The sequence below is a fragment of the Dendrobates tinctorius genome, unplaced genomic scaffold, assembly GCF_039654945.1.
Source record: "Dendrobates tinctorius isolate UK_male_01 unplaced genomic scaffold, ASM3965494v1 ptg000022l, whole genome shotgun sequence".
NCBI classification, from domain to species: domain Eukaryota; kingdom Metazoa; phylum Chordata; class Amphibia; order Anura; family Dendrobatidae; genus Dendrobates; species Dendrobates tinctorius.
Genome location: NW_027361690.1, coordinates 24607829 through 24625594, shown reverse-complemented (window position 1 = coordinate 24625594; position 17766 = coordinate 24607829). Strand labels below are relative to the sequence as shown.

The following is a 17766-nucleotide window of genomic DNA, read 5'->3' as shown; positions in this document are numbered from 1 at the left end:
GACTAATTCTCATGTTTTAATTTGTTAGGAACATTAAAAGGGTTGTCCAGGCTTATGCTGAGTCTGCAGTCATTCTATGTGACTGCAGACTTCTGAATTCTCACAGTGCTCACTGAACGCTGTCAGGATTCTCTCGTGCCGGTAATTTACATACATGCGGTCACATGCTGACTAGACGTGTGTGGCCTCACTCAATGAAAATGAACAGAGCGATGCTGGGCACATCTAGTTGGAATGTGGCCAGAAGTATACAAATCACATACTTGTGCTGACATGACTGTACATCGGCAAGGGAGAATCCTAAAAGTGTGCAGTGCATTAGTTGTGAGAATTCAAAAGCTGCAATGTCAGGATTCAGCTCTGCAGGTTCCAGTGTCATCACATGGACACTTCACTCAAATGCAATTTTCATAGTTATGGTCCTGTGACAACGAGCTTCTCTTCCTGCTTTCAGTTTTTTACTGAACATTGAGAGGATTAGGGAGAGCAACTCGTGGGTACATGACTAACTGTGCAAGTCGCATATGTACTTGGGGGGGGGGGCGCCGAACCAAATTCTTGCCACGGGTGCCAGAAAGCCTAGATACGCCTCTGAACAGAAGTGTCAGGAAGGACGCAGGTATGGTCACTTAGTCATTGACCATCTTGTTCAACTTCTCCCTCCTTGACATTGTTACTGTTCCAGCTAGTCCTTGGTGATAATAATAATAATACATTTTATTTCTATAACGCCGACATATTCCACAGCACTTTACATTTCAGAGGGGACTTGTGCAGACAATAGACATTACAGCATAAGAATAATCACATAGATCATAACAGATACCAAGAGGAATGAGGGCCCTGCTCGCAAGCTGAGCCGCTTTATTAAAGATGGCCCAGTTTGTGGACATTTTACCACCACCTCTTTTGGACCTGCTTGGCGTGCCTCTCCCCATTAATGCATGCTGTTGCACAGAGCTGGTACCTCTGCTAGCAGTGGTGTCTGAGGGTGCTGTTGCCATCAAATGATCAACAACGGCCTTCTTGAAGGATTCCATTGTGAAACCCCTTGGTGAGTGCAACAGTAGCGAAGGAAATTTGTCCTTGTACTGTGAGTCTAGAAAGATGGCCAACCAGTATAGGTTGCTATTGAAAATGTGCATTACGCAACGGTCTTGGCACAGACAGTCAGATATGAAGTGTGCCATGTGTGCCAAGCTGCAAGAGGCAAATCTTTTGTGACCCCAGAAGGAGGAACAATACCCATCCTCTCCTCACACTGACTCTCCTCCTACACCTCCTCCTCTTCAGCCCACCCATGCTGGACAGACATGAAGCTGGGGTTGGGATTCCCCTCTGTAGCATGAGATGTCCCCTCGGTACCGATGAAAAAGACCTCTCCCTCCTCATTTTCATCATCATCTTCATCCCCCAATCTTACCTGATGATATTGGCTGGGCTGGGTAGGATGAGTGGGCTGGGTGAAATCTTGCTCCATACCCAGCTGCTGGGCATGTAAAGATTCCATTTTTTGATTCTGCAGTGATTTTTTCAGCAGACATAGCATAGGGATGGCTACACTGATAATAGCCTGATCACCGCTCACAAGCTTGGTGCAGTACTCAAAGTTATCAAGCACCTCACAAATATCAGCGATCCACACCCACTCGACAGTTGTTATGTGTCTTGGCTGAGTCTCAGTGTGACGGGCATGTTTAAGCTGGTATTCAGAAAGTGCCCTCTGCTGCTCACTTACCCTTGCCAACATATCGTATTTTGAGTTCCACCATGTTGGCAGGTCGCAAATGAGTCTGTGGTTTGGCAAATTAAATTGCTTTTGAAGCGCTGCAAGACCAGCAACAGCGGTTGAATGGCGGAAATGGGCGCAAATACGGCGCACCTTCTCAAGTAGGTACGGCAAGTCAGGGTATGTTTTTTATAAATTTCTGCACCACTAGGTTCAGCACGTGAGCCATGCATGGCACGTGTACCAGCTTCCTGAGCTTTAAAGCCGCCACCAGGTTACGCTCAATGTCGCAGACAACCAGACCAGGTTGGAGTTGCAGTGGGGAGAGCCACTGATCGGTCTGTTGTTTTAGTCCTTGCCACAGCTCTGCTGCAGTGTGTGGTGTTTGACCTAAGCAGATCAGCTTCAGCAGAGCGTGTTGCCGCTTAACCGATGCGCTGCTGCACAGCTCCCAACTTGGGAGTGATGTGGAGGGTAATTCAGCATAGGATGACGAGGCGGAGAAGGAAGAGGGGAGACTGGATGTATATGATGAGGCGGAAACCCTGATTGAGGTTGGGCCAGCTATTCGAGGCGTGGGTAGGATGTGATGATGGTGCAGTTTGAGACTTTGTCCCACCCTCCACCAGGTTGAGCCAGTGTGCCGTGACAGAGATGTATCATCCCTGGCCACAAGTACTTGTCCACGTGTCTGTTGTAAGATGGACCTTCCAGGTTATGGCGTTGGTGAGAGCACGCTTTAGATTGTTTAAGACATGCTGGTGTAACGCGGGGACGGCACACCAGGAAAAGTATTGCCGGCTGGGAACTGAGTATCGTGGGGCAGCCACAGCCAAAAGATCATGGAAAGACTGTGTCCCCACAAGCCTAAATGGCAACATCTCCACGGCTAGCAACTTGGCAATGTGCGCGTTCAGTATTTGTGCTTGCAGGTGCGTGGCTTGGTATTTACGCGTCCTTTCATACATCTGGGGCACAGACAATTGGACGCTTTCCTGGGACAAACAAGTGGATGAGCTTGTTGTGGCCTGTGTCTGTGCAACCACAGCTTGTGAGCAAGAGGTATGATGATCACCTGCTTCCTGCCCAGCAGATTGGAAAGGACGTATCATATGGCAGTGGCTTGACCTGCAGTCGCAGACACTGATTTGGTACCCTGTTGTTCAGCCCACTGACTAGGGTGCTTGGCTGCCATGTATTTCCGCATTCTGGTGGTGCTTTGGTTGCCTTTGCCCTGGCCTCTGCTCAGCTTCGTATAGCAGATGCTACAGATGACATTTGGTTCAGAAGGACTATCAGAAAAAAATTTCCAGACAGCTGCTGAATGCACCCTTCCCTTGACTTGGGGCACAGCGGGATTGCTCTTGGCAACAGTTGACACACTTAGCACTCTGCTCAAACCAGTAGCCCTTGGTGCTACGTATCCACCTTCTTCCTCTGTGCTGCTGTGCTGGCTATGCGTGTCAATGGTCCAGGTCGGATCAGAGATCTCATCATCGACCATCTCGTTGTCCATGTCATCCTCCTTCCATGTTGATATTGGCAACTGGCCAGATGACAACTGTGTGTCATCACCATCAGCCTCCATCTCTTCACCCGGTATATCACATGGATGAAAGTGGCTTTCTTAAGGCCTTGGGGTTTCAAATATTTGGCCATCATCAATGGACGATACCCCCTCACGTTCCTCTTCAATGTTGCGCGGTGAGAGGCCAGAGGCAACAAAAGGAATTGGATCAAACAGATCCTCGGAGTGACCAAGGTTGGGGTCAAATATTTCCTATGACTCCTGACCAGGTGATGAACTAGGAACAGGTTGAGAAAAGGATGACCCACCGTTCTCTGTATGGACAGTAGACTCTTTTGTCATGGACGATTGGGTGCTGCCAGAACATTTCTTTGAGGCCTTATCAGTCATCCAAGACAATATCTGCTCTTGTTCTTCTGGCTTCCAGACCAGTTTATGTTCCAGACCGGGAACTTTCGCCAGGAACCTAGATGCATCAACCTTCTTCGGTCTCCCAGACTCTGTGCCTTGTTGGGCACCAATGACAACCCCACGTCCACATCCCTTCACAACAGCCTTTTTAGGAATTTTGGATTTTTCTGCCATAGTTGCAGATATTCAGATGCAGATATTCGGGAACAAGGAGCAGTTAGGGCTTTGTGGAAGGTAGCGCTACAGCCTAGTTCTGCTTTGTGTTTTACAAACAGCACTGGAGCAGCACAAAAATATTGCCCTGAGGTTTAAGGCGAGATTACGCACCACAGTCATCACACAAGACAGCGGTGCTGCCACTAAAAAATTGCCCTGAGGTATAAGGCGAGATTATGCACCCCAGTCACCACACAAGACAGCGGTGCTGGCTGCGTGTCAGTTGTGCAGTACCGTGCGTGCGTACTATTCGCTGTGAACACAGCAGCACCACAACGGCACAAAAAACTGCCCTGCAGGGGTAAATGAGACCCCAAAAATAGCTGGGAAAACGGTCACTACTCAGTCCCTGACATTATACTTTCAGCTCTGAAAAGAGCTTTTGGGTTTTACAGAGGATTTCTGGATGATTTGCAGAAACAAACACAACTCTCCCTAGCAGCTGCTCACACTCTCCCTACACTAGCTGCTAGGCGGGAGATCCGAGTAGTGCGAGGCGAGTAAATACTCGCATTGTTCCGAGTACCGAATACCCACGATTATGCTCGCTCATCCCTAGCAGCACGTCTTTATAGCCCGCACTATGTCTATCTTGCGGAGACACGCGTAAAAAAGGGGGCAGCGCTTTGGGCGGAGCGGGGTTTCCGCCGCATCCAAAGAGCTGCTACTACGCAGCGTGGAAACATACCCTTTCTCTATTTCAGTTCTTCAATATAAAAAGTGAATCACATATATTATAGAGTCATTACAGTGTGATCCATTTCAAGTGTTTATTTCTGTTGATGTTGAAGATTATGGCTTACAGCCAATGAGAACCTTATGAGCCGCAGCGTGTCAGCCATCCGCAGTGAAGACACCAGTCTCCGCAACAGAAGTTTCCAGAATAGAATGTACTGGATGCGGTAAATCCTCATTGTTCAGTGACCTGCGGATTTACCTGTGTGATTAGAACATAGAGAAGACTCTGCTGACAGAGCGCGGCCGTAACCTGACCGTGTACAGCGCGCCCCGGGGTGGAAAACTCCTGTAAGTGCAATACACACATATGCTTGTGGAGCAGTTTCACTTTTCCGCCAACACAGCTGTCAGTGTCTGCAGTGACGCCCAACACTCCCGTTATCTCCCGGTAGAGCCGGTGCTCAGCGGAGGGACACACTGGGTGACGGGACACACGAAGCCGGCTCCTCACGCCATAGGAGAGTCACGTGCTCTCAGCTCGTGACGTCATCACGCCGGCCGCTCACTGACACCGCAAGGAAAACAATCCGAGGCCATTTTGGCTTGTGCAGCTACCGGAGCCGCGGTCCTGTGTGTACGGTGGGCGATGTGCTGGAGTGGAACAGCCTGGGACGGGACGGTCGCGGTAAGTCACTATGACTGCTCCAAAACTAGGGCAGTGTGCGGCCCTGACTCTCGCGACATAGACGGTGGCCGCTGTGTTCCGGCCAGCTGTCATGTGATGTTCCGACCTATGTCTCGATGTATGTCGCTAGCGTTGCTGGTACGTGTGTGCACATCGTGGGGAGTGGCTGTATATCATATATCACGTGGTGTCACAGACGCTCCCTGGTGTGGGTGATACGACCCTGGGAGCACTACAGATCCCAGCATGCCCTGAGCACTACAGATCCCAGCATGCCCTGAGCACTACAGATCCCAGCATGCCCTGAGCACTACAGTGTTCACCAGCAGAACTTCTTGACCATGTCCTTAGCTGTGGAGGGTGGTGGTCTGCACAGGGTATATGTACTGTGTGCCACGCTGACAAGCGGTGCCCAGGAAGGCCCTCCTGCTCCACAGACTGCCCCCTGATAATTCCTCCATAATCACCCACCACTGTAGTGCCAGCGCCATAGTTACAGGCTCGCTCACATTGCTGTGGCTGCCATACATAATTGCCCCCTACACGGGACGGACTCCCACTACACTGCCCCATCCAGGTGAACAAGACTTTAGGTGCCAGATTGGTTGAGTTATTATTCCCCAGTAGGCCTTTCCATAAGTAATGAGCGTCGTATCGCCGCTCGCTCCTGGGGTTTGTGCAGCAATTAGGCCACGGTCACACGTTCAGTACTGGGTCAGTATTTCCCATTAGTATTTGTAAACCAAAGCCTGGAGTGGAACAATCAGAGGGAAAGTATAATAGAAACCCGTCACCACTTCTGTATTCATCACCCACTCCTGGTTGTGGCTTATATAGAACTAGATGGAGGCCCGATGCGAGGGCGGTAATGTCACGATAGGGGCAGGCTTTGCAGCGTTGAGAATCTCCCCCCCTCCATGTGCTCACCCACCTATCCACTCTCTCTTTCCTCATTTGCTGCCCTCCTGTCTGTGCTCTCTTCTTTGACCTGTCTACCCCATGTGCTATCCCCCTTGTCTGCTGTCTCGCTCCTTCCTGTGCTGTGTTCTCACACTCATGTTCTGTCCCGTTTGAGCTGTCTCCCCCCTGTGCTCTGTCTCTCTCACCCCTGTGTCTGACCGTGTACAGAACATACCACAGCTCCTGGGCAGGGGAGGAAGCAAGAGACAGTACTGACATTACAGCAGGAGATTGCAGAGAATATATTTTGTGAGGTAAAATATTGTTTAAAAACAGTCAGTGAAATAATTTACCTCACAAAATGATTCCTCTGTGATCCCCTGCTGTAATGTCAGTATTGTCTTTTGCTTCCTCCCCTGCCCAGGAGATGTGGGATGCTCCGTACAGGGTTAAACAGAGAATTTTTAAAATTAACTTTCATTTGTGGGAAAACCCCTTTAATGTGACCGACTTCCTCTGCCTGTAGACACATCGTGCATCTGCCACCGTGATCATCCGAATGATTTACTGCTCCTTAGCAGAATTCGTGCAGGTGCAGTGCGACAGTGTTCCGCTGGTGGTACCGCGCAAGAGGCTGTGTGTGGTTGTAGTGCATGAGTGCGAGGCTGTGTGTGTGGGGTGCATGAGTGCGAGGCTGTGTGTGTGGGGTGCATGAGTGCGAGGCTGTGTGTGTGGGGTGCATGAGTGCGAGGCTGTGTGTGTGGGGTGCATGAGTGCGAGGCTGTGTGTGTGGGGTGCATGAGTGCGAGGCTGTTTGTGTGTGGGGTGCAGGAGTGCGAGGCTGTGTGTGTGTGGGGTGCAGGAGTGCGAGGCTGTGTGTGTGTGGGGTGCAGGAGTGCGAGGCTGTGTGTGTGTGGGGTTCAGGAGTGCGAGGCTGTGTGTGTGTGGTGCAGGAGCGCGAGGCTGTGTGTGTGTGTGTGTGGGTTGCAGGAGCGCGAGGCTGTGTGTGTGTGTGGGTTGCAGGAGCGCGAGGCTGTGTGTGTGTGGGGTGCAGGAGCGCGAGGCTGTGTGTGTGTGGGGTGCAGGAGCGCGAGGCTGTGTGTGTGTGGGGTGCAGGAGCGCGAGGCTGTGTGTGTGTGGGGTGCAGGAGCGCGAGGCTGTGTGTGTGTGGGGTGCAGGAGCGCGAGGCTGTGTGTGTGTGGGGTGCAGGAGCGCGAGGCTGTGTGTGTGGGGTGCAGGAGCGCGAGGCTGTGTGTGTGTGGGGTGCAGGAGCGCGAGGCTGTGTGTGTGTGTGTGGTGCAGGAGCGCGAGGCTGTGTGTGGGGGGTGCAGGAGCGCGAGGCTGTGTGTGGGGGGTGCAGGAGCGCGAGGCTGTGTGTGGGGGGGTGCAGGAGCGCGAGGCTGTGTGGGGTGCAGGAGCGTGAGGCTGTGTGTGTGTGGGGTGCAGAAGCGCGAGGCTGTGTGTGGGGGGTGCAGGAGCGCGAGGCTGTGTGTGGGGGGTGCAGGAGCGCGAGGCTGTGTGTGGGGGGGTGCAGGAGCGCGAGGCTGTGGGGAGTGCAGGAGCGTGAGGCTGTGTGTTTGTGGGGTGCAGGAGCGCGTGGCTGTGTGTTTGTGGGGTGCAGGAGCGCGTGGCTGTGTGTGCGCGCGCACAGGCAATTTTTTTTTCACTTCTGCAGGATATAAATTTGTGAGCTGATGAATAATCTTACTTTCCGTTTAGATTCTTGTCTGTGTGTTGTACGGATCAGGTATGCTGTACAAGCTGCGCTTGCTGAGGACTAAACTGTGTTCCAAATTATTATGCAAAAAGAGTTTAGGAGTGATAAGGTTAGAATTTTTTTGTTTGTCATTTAATCTCATTGATGGTGATGTGTGTCAGGGCTCTTTATATCACTGAAAGCAATTGCAGATACTTGTGCAAATTAGTTTGGCAGGTGTGTCCAAATAAAGGCAAGACTACTTAAGGCTGTGTGCCCACGATGCGATTTTTAAGCGTTTTTACAGCGATTTTCGCGCGAAAACGTTTAAAAATCTTGTACAGAACGCACCACATGCATTCCTATGGCATTCCGCACATGCTGCGCTTTTTTCCCCAAAGAATTGCCACGATTCCGCACCCATAGGAATGCATGAGAATCGCTTACTTCTCGCATGTGGCTATGCCCACCATGCGCGAAGTTAAGCGTCTCGTGCGGTTGGTACCCACGGTGTGGAGGAGACTGTCCTCCAGGCCCTGGGTACCATACCCCTGTAAAATAAAAAATTGGGGTATATTTACCTTTCGACATCCCGCGCTGCCATCCCGGGCCTAAGCGTTCCCAGTAATGCCTTGCGGCAAGGTCCTGTAATGACGTAGTCTCGAGTTACTCTAGCGGTCTCGTGAGATCGCTATAGCAACGCGAGACCAACGTCATCACAGGTCTCGCAAGGCATTACTGGGAACGCTGAGGCTCGGGACGTCGGAAGGTAAATATACCCCGATTTTTTTATTTTGTAATTATTTTTTACATTCTTTCTTTTACTATTGATGCCGCATAGGCAGCCTCAATAGTAAAAACCTGGTCACACTTGTCAAACACTATGTTTGACGAGTGTGACCAACCTGTCAATCACTTTCCAAGTGATGCTCAAATCGCTTGGAAAGTGCTTGAATATCGCACGCGAAAATCGCGGCAAATTCGCGAACATAATCGCGCGATTTCTGGGAAGGAGTCCGGCTTTCAGTGTCCGGATTTAAGCGCTACGTGGGCACATAGCCTAAGAAGGCTGTTCCACATTATTAAGCAGCCTACATTTTTTGCCAAAATGGGAAAGAGAAAGGATGTGTCGGCTGCTGAGAAGCAACAAATTGTGGAGTATTTAGGTCAAGGCATGACTACAATCAACATTGCCAAGACACTTCATCGTGATCATCGCACAATCAAGAAGTTTGTAGCTGATTCCCAGCACACACGTATGCGTGCTGAAAAATTGAGGATTCTTTCCAACAGGCAATTGCGTCAGGTTAAAAGAGCAGCTGTAAAAATGCCTTGTCATAGCAGCAGACAAGTTTTTGAAGCTGCTGGTGCCTCCAACGTCCCCCGAACAACAAGATGCAGGGTCCTTCAGAGGTTTGCAGCTGTGCGTAAGCCATCCTGTCGACCACCTCTATCCACTGCACACAAGCAGAAACGGCTCCAGTGGGCCAAACGATACATGAAGACTGACTTCCAAACTGTTTTGTTCACCAATGAGTGCCGTGCAACGCTCGATGGTCCAGATGGATGGAGTGGAGGATGGCTGGTTGATGGACACCCCATGAAAACACGGCTAAGGCGCCAACAAGGAGGAGGTGGAGTAATGTTTTGGGCTGGAATCGTGGAGAGAGAGTTTGTCGGCCCCTTTAGGATCCCTGAAGGGGTAAAGATGAACTCTATAATATATGTGGAGTTTCTAAAACAGCACTTCCTGCCATGGTTCAAGAGGAAGAACCGTGCTTTCCGCAGCAAGATCATTTTCATGCATGATAATGCACCGTCTCATGCTGCAAATAACACATCTGCATCTCTGGCTGCTATGGGAGGACAAAGTTATGGTGTGGCCACCATCTTCCCCTGACCTCAACCCCATTGAGAACCTCTGGAGCATCATCAAAAGGAGTGTCTATGATGGCGGGAGGCAGTTCACATCTAAGCAACAGCTCTGGGAGAGTATTGTGTCCACATGCCAAACAATTGAAGCATAAACCGTCCAAAAACTGACATTCAATGGACGAGAGAGTTCAGAAGCTTCTTTGGAACAAGGGGTCCTATGTCCTATGTCCTATGTGCAAATGTAACATCACCTAGAATAAAGTTTTGACTTGAAAACTGTTTGATTTCATTTTGTAATAAGCTGATAATGCTTATAATTTCACAATTGACCATTTTTTTGTTCAAAATAAAAAGGTTGAAAACCCTGCTGTGCATAATAATTTGGAACATGCATTTTGAGTGTTTCTTATATTTAAAAATATACTGTTTTCATAGGCAGTTTGTTCAAAAACATTACAATTATACTAGAATATTAGGTGACTGGAAAATAACAATGACTGCAATTCATATAGGTAATTTAGAGAAAATATGAGGAAATATTTTTTGCATAATAATTTGGAACACAGTGTATATTAATGGCGGGCTCATATACAGGACAGAGCTTGTCCGATCTGGCACTAGCAGATCGGAATGTAGAGTGTTTGTCATCTTGTACCTCATCTCCAGGATCCATTTCTTGGTTGGACAGTTTGCATGTTATGGTTCTCTATTTACATGTGTATATATAATGTGTTTACGTAAAGACGTCAGTAATTTATGAGGAATCTGGCCGATATTGAAGTCCTAATAATCTTGCTCATCTCCGGTGTAATTCATCTTGTGGATATGTGGACTCTGCAACTTGCCCAGTTCTATTGAAGCAGGCAAATAAAAAAACGCACATGAATGCAACCACTGTCAGGATATGTTCCTACGTTCAGGAATTGCTGCAGTTTTGACCCATATTTATACTGCGTCAAAACCGCAGCGTCCAGATGTTACAGCGTAGTGGATGGGATTTCTAGAATTCCCATGCCCACTATGCGACTACGTGCACTTTCAGAACGTGTATTTATATTCTGCCCCCCGAATCCAATAGTATGCGGGACTAATTTTGCCCATTCTTCTTTGCCCTCTCGCTCAGTAAGATTGGATGGAGGCGTCTGTGAACAGCAATTTTCAAGTCTTGCCTCAGATTTTCAATGGGATTCAGGTCTGGACTGTGACTGAGCTATTCAAATGCATGAATATGCTTTGATTTAAACCATCACATTGTATCCCTGACAGTGTATTTAGCATTGTTGTTCCCAGTCTCAAGTCATTGTAGCCTCTAAAAGATTTACCTCCAGGATTGCCCTGTATTTAGCTCCATCCATCTCCCATCAACTCTGGACAGCTACCCTGTCACTGCTGAAAAGAAGCATCCGCACAGCATGATTAGCCACCGCCATGTTGGATGGTGAGGATTGTGTTTTCAGGGTGATGTGCAATGTTAGTTTTCCGCCACAGATACATTTTGCATTTAGCCTACTTGGGCATTATCTGACGAGAGCACCTTCTTCCACATACTAGCGGTGTCCCCTATATGGCTTTTTGCAAACTGCAAACGGGACTTCTTATGATTTGCTTTCAAAAATGGCTTTCATCTTGCCACTTTTCTTCTAAAGGCCAGATTTGTGGAGTATACGACGAAGGCCACATTCACAAGTTTAGTATTTGGTCAGTATTTCACATCCAGATTTATAAGCCAAAATCAGGGTTGGGTGAAAAATTCAGAAGTGGTGACGTTTTTCTACTATAATTTTCTTCATATTATTTAACTCCTGCTTTGGTTTACAGATACTGATGTCAAATACTGAACGTGTGACCGTGGCCTAATAGTTATCTTGTGGACAGGTTCTCACACTGAGCTGTGGATCTCTAAAGCTTCTCTACAGTGACCATAAGTCTCTAATTAAGGCTTGGGATTTCAGTGTAGGTAGACGGCCATATCTTGGTAGGTTTGCTGTTGTGCTATGGTCTTTCTGTTTTGGATGATTGATTCGTGAGAGGTTCAGAGCTTGGGCTATTTTTTTTTTTTTTTTTTTTTTGTAGCCTAACCCTGCTTTACTCTTCTCTACAACTTTATCCCTGACATGTCTGGTGTGTTCCTTGATTTTCATGATGCTTTTCGTTCCTTAATGTTCCCAAACAATCCTCTGAGGCCTTCAAAGAACAGCTGTAGTTACACAGAGAATAGATTACACACAAGTGGACTCAATAATTGTATGACATCTGGAGGTAATTGGTCACCCAGGATTTTATTTAGGGGTATCAGATTAGAGGTCTTGAATATAAATTCTCATCACAATTTTTAGATTTTTTTAAAAATATTTAGAAAGCTATGGTATATATAATTTCCTTTACTCTTCACAAATACTTGCTACTTTGTGTTGGTATATCACATAAAATCCCAATAAAATACAGAAGTTTGTGAGTGTAACGTGAAACAATGTGGAAAAGACCGCAAGGCATGAATAATTTTTCAAGGCGCTGCATGTGTGTTTGTGTATGTATTGTTATGCAGTGACCCCTGTGACAGCTAGGGGTCGCTGTATGGGCTTCCCAGGACATGTATGCAGGCGTTCCCTTTGTTGTGATGGGGAAATGGTGAGTGGCAGGGTTGTAAATGGCCGATATGTATCACAAGAATGGGTAGTCTTGTGATGGAAGCTGGAACGTGTATTGATCAGCAGAGATATACTGCTGAGGGTATGTTACTGTGTATTAGGTGACGACTTGGTGAGATGGGTGGGACCAGTCACCTACAAACCCACCCAGGGGTGTGTGTCTGAATGCCCAAAGTAAAGCCTGTGTGTGTGTGTTGCTGGGTGTGTTAAAAGGACCCATGTGAGGTCATGACCATGTGATCTTTACCTCAGCTGTGGGCGTGGTTATGTACCATGTAATGTGCCTGAGGTGGGTCACATGGAGAGAGTGTGTGTACCTGAGTGGTTCAGGGTGCAAGGTCCTGGAGGGTCAGTGTTGGGAGATCCTGAGAGTAGGATCGGATCCCTGGAGCACGTGCTGCGACCTTGGACCTGGTGAGGACGGTGTGTTGGGAGATCCTGGGAGTAGGATCCGATCCCTGAATAGCACCCGGTGAGGTGTGAGTGTTGGACGGTCTCAGGAGGGGATGGACGTCCTGAATAGCACCCGCTGAGGCCCTGGACCTGGTGAGGCCAGTGTGTTGGGAGACCCTGGGAGTAGGGTCGGATCTATGAATAGCACCCGGTGAGGCCTGTGTGTTGGACGGTTCCAAGTGGGGGGCGGACGTCCTGAACAGCACACGGACAGGCCACGTGTGTTTGCAGAATTGGAGACGGCACTGCATTGGGGGGAGCTACCGTCCATCTGTGGATCTGTACTGTCAGGTGGCCTGGTGAGCAAGGCGTTGTCCAGGACGGTGATCCCAGTTCGGTAGCTTCCCTGGGAAGAGAGGACTGACAAAGATTCGGCATCTGGAGTCGGAGCTCATGCGAGGTAACCCCGGACATGGAGATATAACTATGGACATTAATGAACTGTACGGCGTACGGTCGCCCACGGTAACTGGACAAAGAGGTCCAGCGTGTTTAGTGACAGCGTATTAAAGCCGTGTACTATGTTATGGACTATGTGTAAGCCTGTGAAGTATAACATGGCTTACGGTGCGGTTTATGATGGCACTTAACTGTTTTAAGTGAAAGTGTTCTGGTGTGCCTCAATATCGCAGCCAAGTGAGTGTCCCCCAACACTAACAATAAGCGCTACCTTACAGTATGTATACAGTGTGTATGTATGTATGTGTGTGTGTGTATATATATATATATATTTATATTATAGGTAAATCTCTTTTGAATATGTGCATGCTGTATCTTTTCTACATGGCAGTCAATGTGAGAAAAATAATCTGACGTAGCCAATTACATACATGGCTCATGTGCTGTCTTTGGGCTACTTTTTCAGCACACGGACCAAAAACTGTTATTTGAACTTGTCTTTGTAGACCCTGATAATCAGTGGCCACTCCCTCTAACAATCAGCTGGGGTTACCCATTCACCACAGTTGCAGTCTAAGGCTATGTGCACACTGTGCGTATTCTGTGCTTGCATTTTCTGTGCAGAATCCACGAAATCCGCAGGTCAAATGATCTGCATTTTTCCTGCGGATTTCTTCCTGTTTTTTGTGGTTTTCGTGCGGTTTTCCACCTGCGGACTCCTATAGTGGAGTAGGTGGAAAACTGCAGGAAAACCGCACAAAAGAAGTCACATGCTGCTTTTTTTTTTCCGCACGGAAACCGCGCGGAAAAAACGCAGCATGTGCAAAGCGGGGTTTTTTTTATTTCATAGTCTTTAATGGTACTGTACATCACCTGCAGTTCTGCTGCAGATCCGCAGCGGTAAAACCGCTGCAGATCCACAGCAGAATCCGCACCGTGTGCACAGTGCCTAATGCTTTGAGTACTCCTGATGTCCATTGTAGCAACAATTCAACAATAGCTAATAGATGGTGTTCCAAAGCGTGAATCTATAGTTTAGAGATACAATGGTGAAATGTGCATCATCCCGGCATTTTTTTTTGCAGTGTTATTGCTGCCTGAGGCCACTATATGCTATGGGATCATACACTGAAAAAGTTTCATTACCAAGAAAATTTAATAGGACATCAATAGGAGATGTGTGGTTGGAATACAACCCATTAAAGGGAACCGGTCACCTGTTTTGGCCACTATAAGATGCGCCCACTGCCTTTTAGGGCTTATCTACAGCATTCTATAATGTTGTAGATAAGCCCCTGATCCGACCTGAAAGATGAGAAAAATAAGTTTTATTATACTCAACCGGGGGGGCGGTCCAGTCCGATGGGTGTCGCAGGTCCGGGTCCGGCACCTCCCATCTTCATGCGCCGCCACTCTTCTGCTTGCTTCCTCGCCCCCTGCATCACACTTCTGTGCAGGCGTACTTCTCTGCCCTGTTGAGGGCAGAGCAAAGTACTACAGTGCGCAGGCGCCGGGAAAGGTAAGAGAGGCTCAGAAGTGCGATGACGCCCATCGGACCAGACTGAGCCCCCCCGGTGAGTATAATAAAACTTATTTTTCTTATCTTGCAGGTTGGATCGGGCGATTATATACTGCATTATAGAATTCTGTAGATAAGCCCTGAAAGGCAGCGGCCTCATCTTATAGCGGCCAAAATAGGTGACAGGTGCACTTTAATACTATAAAATAAGGGACTGAATCATCTGTACAGAAGGTCTCATTCAGAAGTCTGCTGTATTTCTACATGTCCTGTCTCTTTTATTTTTTTTCACGGATAGAATAGGTACCTATTGTGCCTGTCACATACACACTTCTCGGCACATGACGTGGGGTGCTCCTACAAAGGTTAATTTCTCTTCTAACTCAATCTAGTGCTCAACCTCTGTTTTTGGCTATAAAGTGAGCATAAATCACACCCTGACACATTCAACACACCCAGCATGCTGCCACTACTCATCAAACATGAGGTGATGAGTCCTTGATATATGTTACTTGGGGATGACAAAGACCTGAATGTTTGGGTTCGGCCTAACAGTTACAAAAAGTTTGGGGCCCAGAACAGTACCTGAACCAAGAACCCATTCACTTGAATGGGGGGCCTGAACATACAGTGATGGCTCCGCTGTAATGTGCATAACAGCGCGGCAATCACCGCTTCTGATCAGCGGGCAAATCATCCCCGCCAGTCAGAGAGCCGCGGTTCCCACGCTGTAAAAAAGACAGCGAGAGTTCTCAGCTGTGATCAGAAGTATAAAGCTCACCTCCGGTCACTGGTGTCAGCTGATGGGACTCCTGATCCTATTATCCGCCACCTGCAGCCGCTAATAACAGTGAGAGCAGGAGCGACGGATGGGAGTATTCATCAGCCGCTCCTGCGCTGTAAATAAATAATAAAAAAAAAAAAACTGCGTGGGTTCCCCTGTAATTTTGCTAACCAGCCAGACAAAACTCACAGCTGGGGGCTTAAGCAAGGCTGGCTAATAAGAATAGAGGGGTCTCCACGTTGTTTTTTTAAATTATTTAAATAAATAATTAAAAAAAAAAAAAAAAAAAAAAACGGCGTGGGGGTCCCCTCCCCATTTTTGACAACCAACTTTAGTAAAAGCAGACAGCTGGGGGCTGGTATTCTCAGGCCGGTAAGGGGCCATGGATATTGCCCTCCCCTCCCTCCCCCCCCCAGCCTAAAAATAGCAGCCCGCAGCTGTCCAGAAAAGGCACATCTTTTAGATGCGCCAATTCTGGTGCTTTGCCCGGCTCTTCCACTTGCACTGTAGCGGTGGCAAGTGGGGTAATATTTCTGGGGTTGATGTCACCTTTGTATTGTCAGTTGACATCAAGCCCACGGCTTAGTAATGGAGAGGCGTCTATAAGACACCTACCCATTACTATTCCTATAGTTGTATGGTAAATAAAGACACAGCCAGAATAAACTGCTTTTTTTTTTAAATAAGACTAAACTAAATTTTCCATTTTTATTAAACGCCTAATTCCTGCGAAGCCCTCGTTCTCCTGTAGTAAAAGTAAAATAAAAAAACGACAGTATACCATACCTGTCTGTCATTCTGTCAAGACGCCTTAATCCATGACTAGGGGATAAACAGTTTTCAACCTGGACGGTGCCAAGATGCGACCGCCCCGGCTGAAAACCAATGGTCAATGAGATGCGGCCAGCACAGCCTCAGTGACCGGTGGTGACGTCATCGAGGTTACCTACAGTGAGGCTCTGTTCCCAGCCGGGCTGAACCTCGGTGACATCTTCACTAGCACGGTGAGAAAAACTCTCTCCTCGAGCTGTCTGCTCTAGAAAGGTTGGTTGTCAAAAATGGGGGACCCCACAAAATTTTTTAAAATTATTTAAATAAAAAAAAAGCATGGAGACCCCTCTATTCTTGATAACCTGCCTTGCTGACAGCTGAGGGTTGCAGCCCCCAGCTGTGAGTTTTGGCTGGCTGGTTAGCAAAAATACATGGCAACTCACACCGATTTACAGTGCAGGAGCAGCTGATGAATACTCCCATCCACTGCTCCTGCTCTCCACTGTAATTAGCGGTGGCAGGTGTCGAATGATGAGATCAGTAGTCCCATCAGCAGACGCCAGTGACTGGAGGTAAGCTTTATACCTCTGATCAGAGCTGAGCGCTCTTGCTGTCTTTTGACAGCATGGGAACCACGGCTCTCTGACCGGCGGGGATGATTTCCCTGCCGATCATAAGCCGTGTTTGTCGCGCTGTCATGTACGTTGCAGAGCAGCTGAACCCGAACTGTAACAGAAACTTCCTGGTGAAGTCAGTGTTCGGCGTCCGTGCCCGAACAGTAGGTGTTAGGTACGGACGCCGAACTTTACTGTTCGGGTTCACTCATCTCTTACTGTTAAACAATCAAAAGGTCATACACTCTCTGAAAGCTATGCTTCTTTAGAGCATACAAGGATTAAGCTTATTAAATATTTTAAGCTTTAATATAAAAATATACAGCCCTTACAATAAAGGATATTAAAAGATAAAAATAAAGCAAAACTCAAACATGCAAAACAGTTATAAAGTAAAAAGGGAGAAATAGCAGAAATATCTAAATGTTTACTTCTACTGTTATATTCTGTATCCTTGAGAAATTTTGTCACAGTCCAATTCTTGGATCTGTGTCAGATTCTGGATTCCCTCATTTAAATCTTTTTTTTCCTTTCAGGCCTGGGAGCTTAATGTGGGTTTTTGCCCCCGGTGGCCATAGGTGTTATTGCATGTCTGTTGGTTTCCCTGCTGATGTGACCACTCCCTTTTCCTATATAAGGTCACATGGTGTATCAGCAGGTGTTGGTTATAGCAGGTCCATTTTGGATTCCAACCACGGTGAAGTGAGCAGCTGGCTCTGAGGTGTTTAGCCACGGCTGAAACTGGTGCTGAACTCTGCCTGCCTGGTGTCTGCAGCAGAGAAAGATGGTGAAAGTAGCAGCTGTCTCTGAGGTGTCGAGCCACTCCTGAAAGCTGATCTGGTGCTGCACTCTGCTGCCTG

At 47.9% G+C, this 17766-nt stretch overlaps 1 protein-coding gene across 4 annotated transcripts in view; it reads left to right on the top strand.

Annotated features, from left to right (window-relative positions):
• Positions 1–5061: 5061 nt before the first annotated feature.
• Positions 5062–17766, top strand: part of USP8 (ubiquitin specific peptidase 8) — a 144660-nt gene continuing 131955 nt past the window's right edge. For all 4 annotated transcript variants that reach the window (XM_073568501.1, XM_073568500.1, XM_073568503.1 and 1 more), the window contains exon 1: positions 5062–5247. The gene's annotated coding sequence lies outside the window, so the exon portion shown is untranslated. The remainder of the gene's footprint in view (positions 5248–17766) is intronic.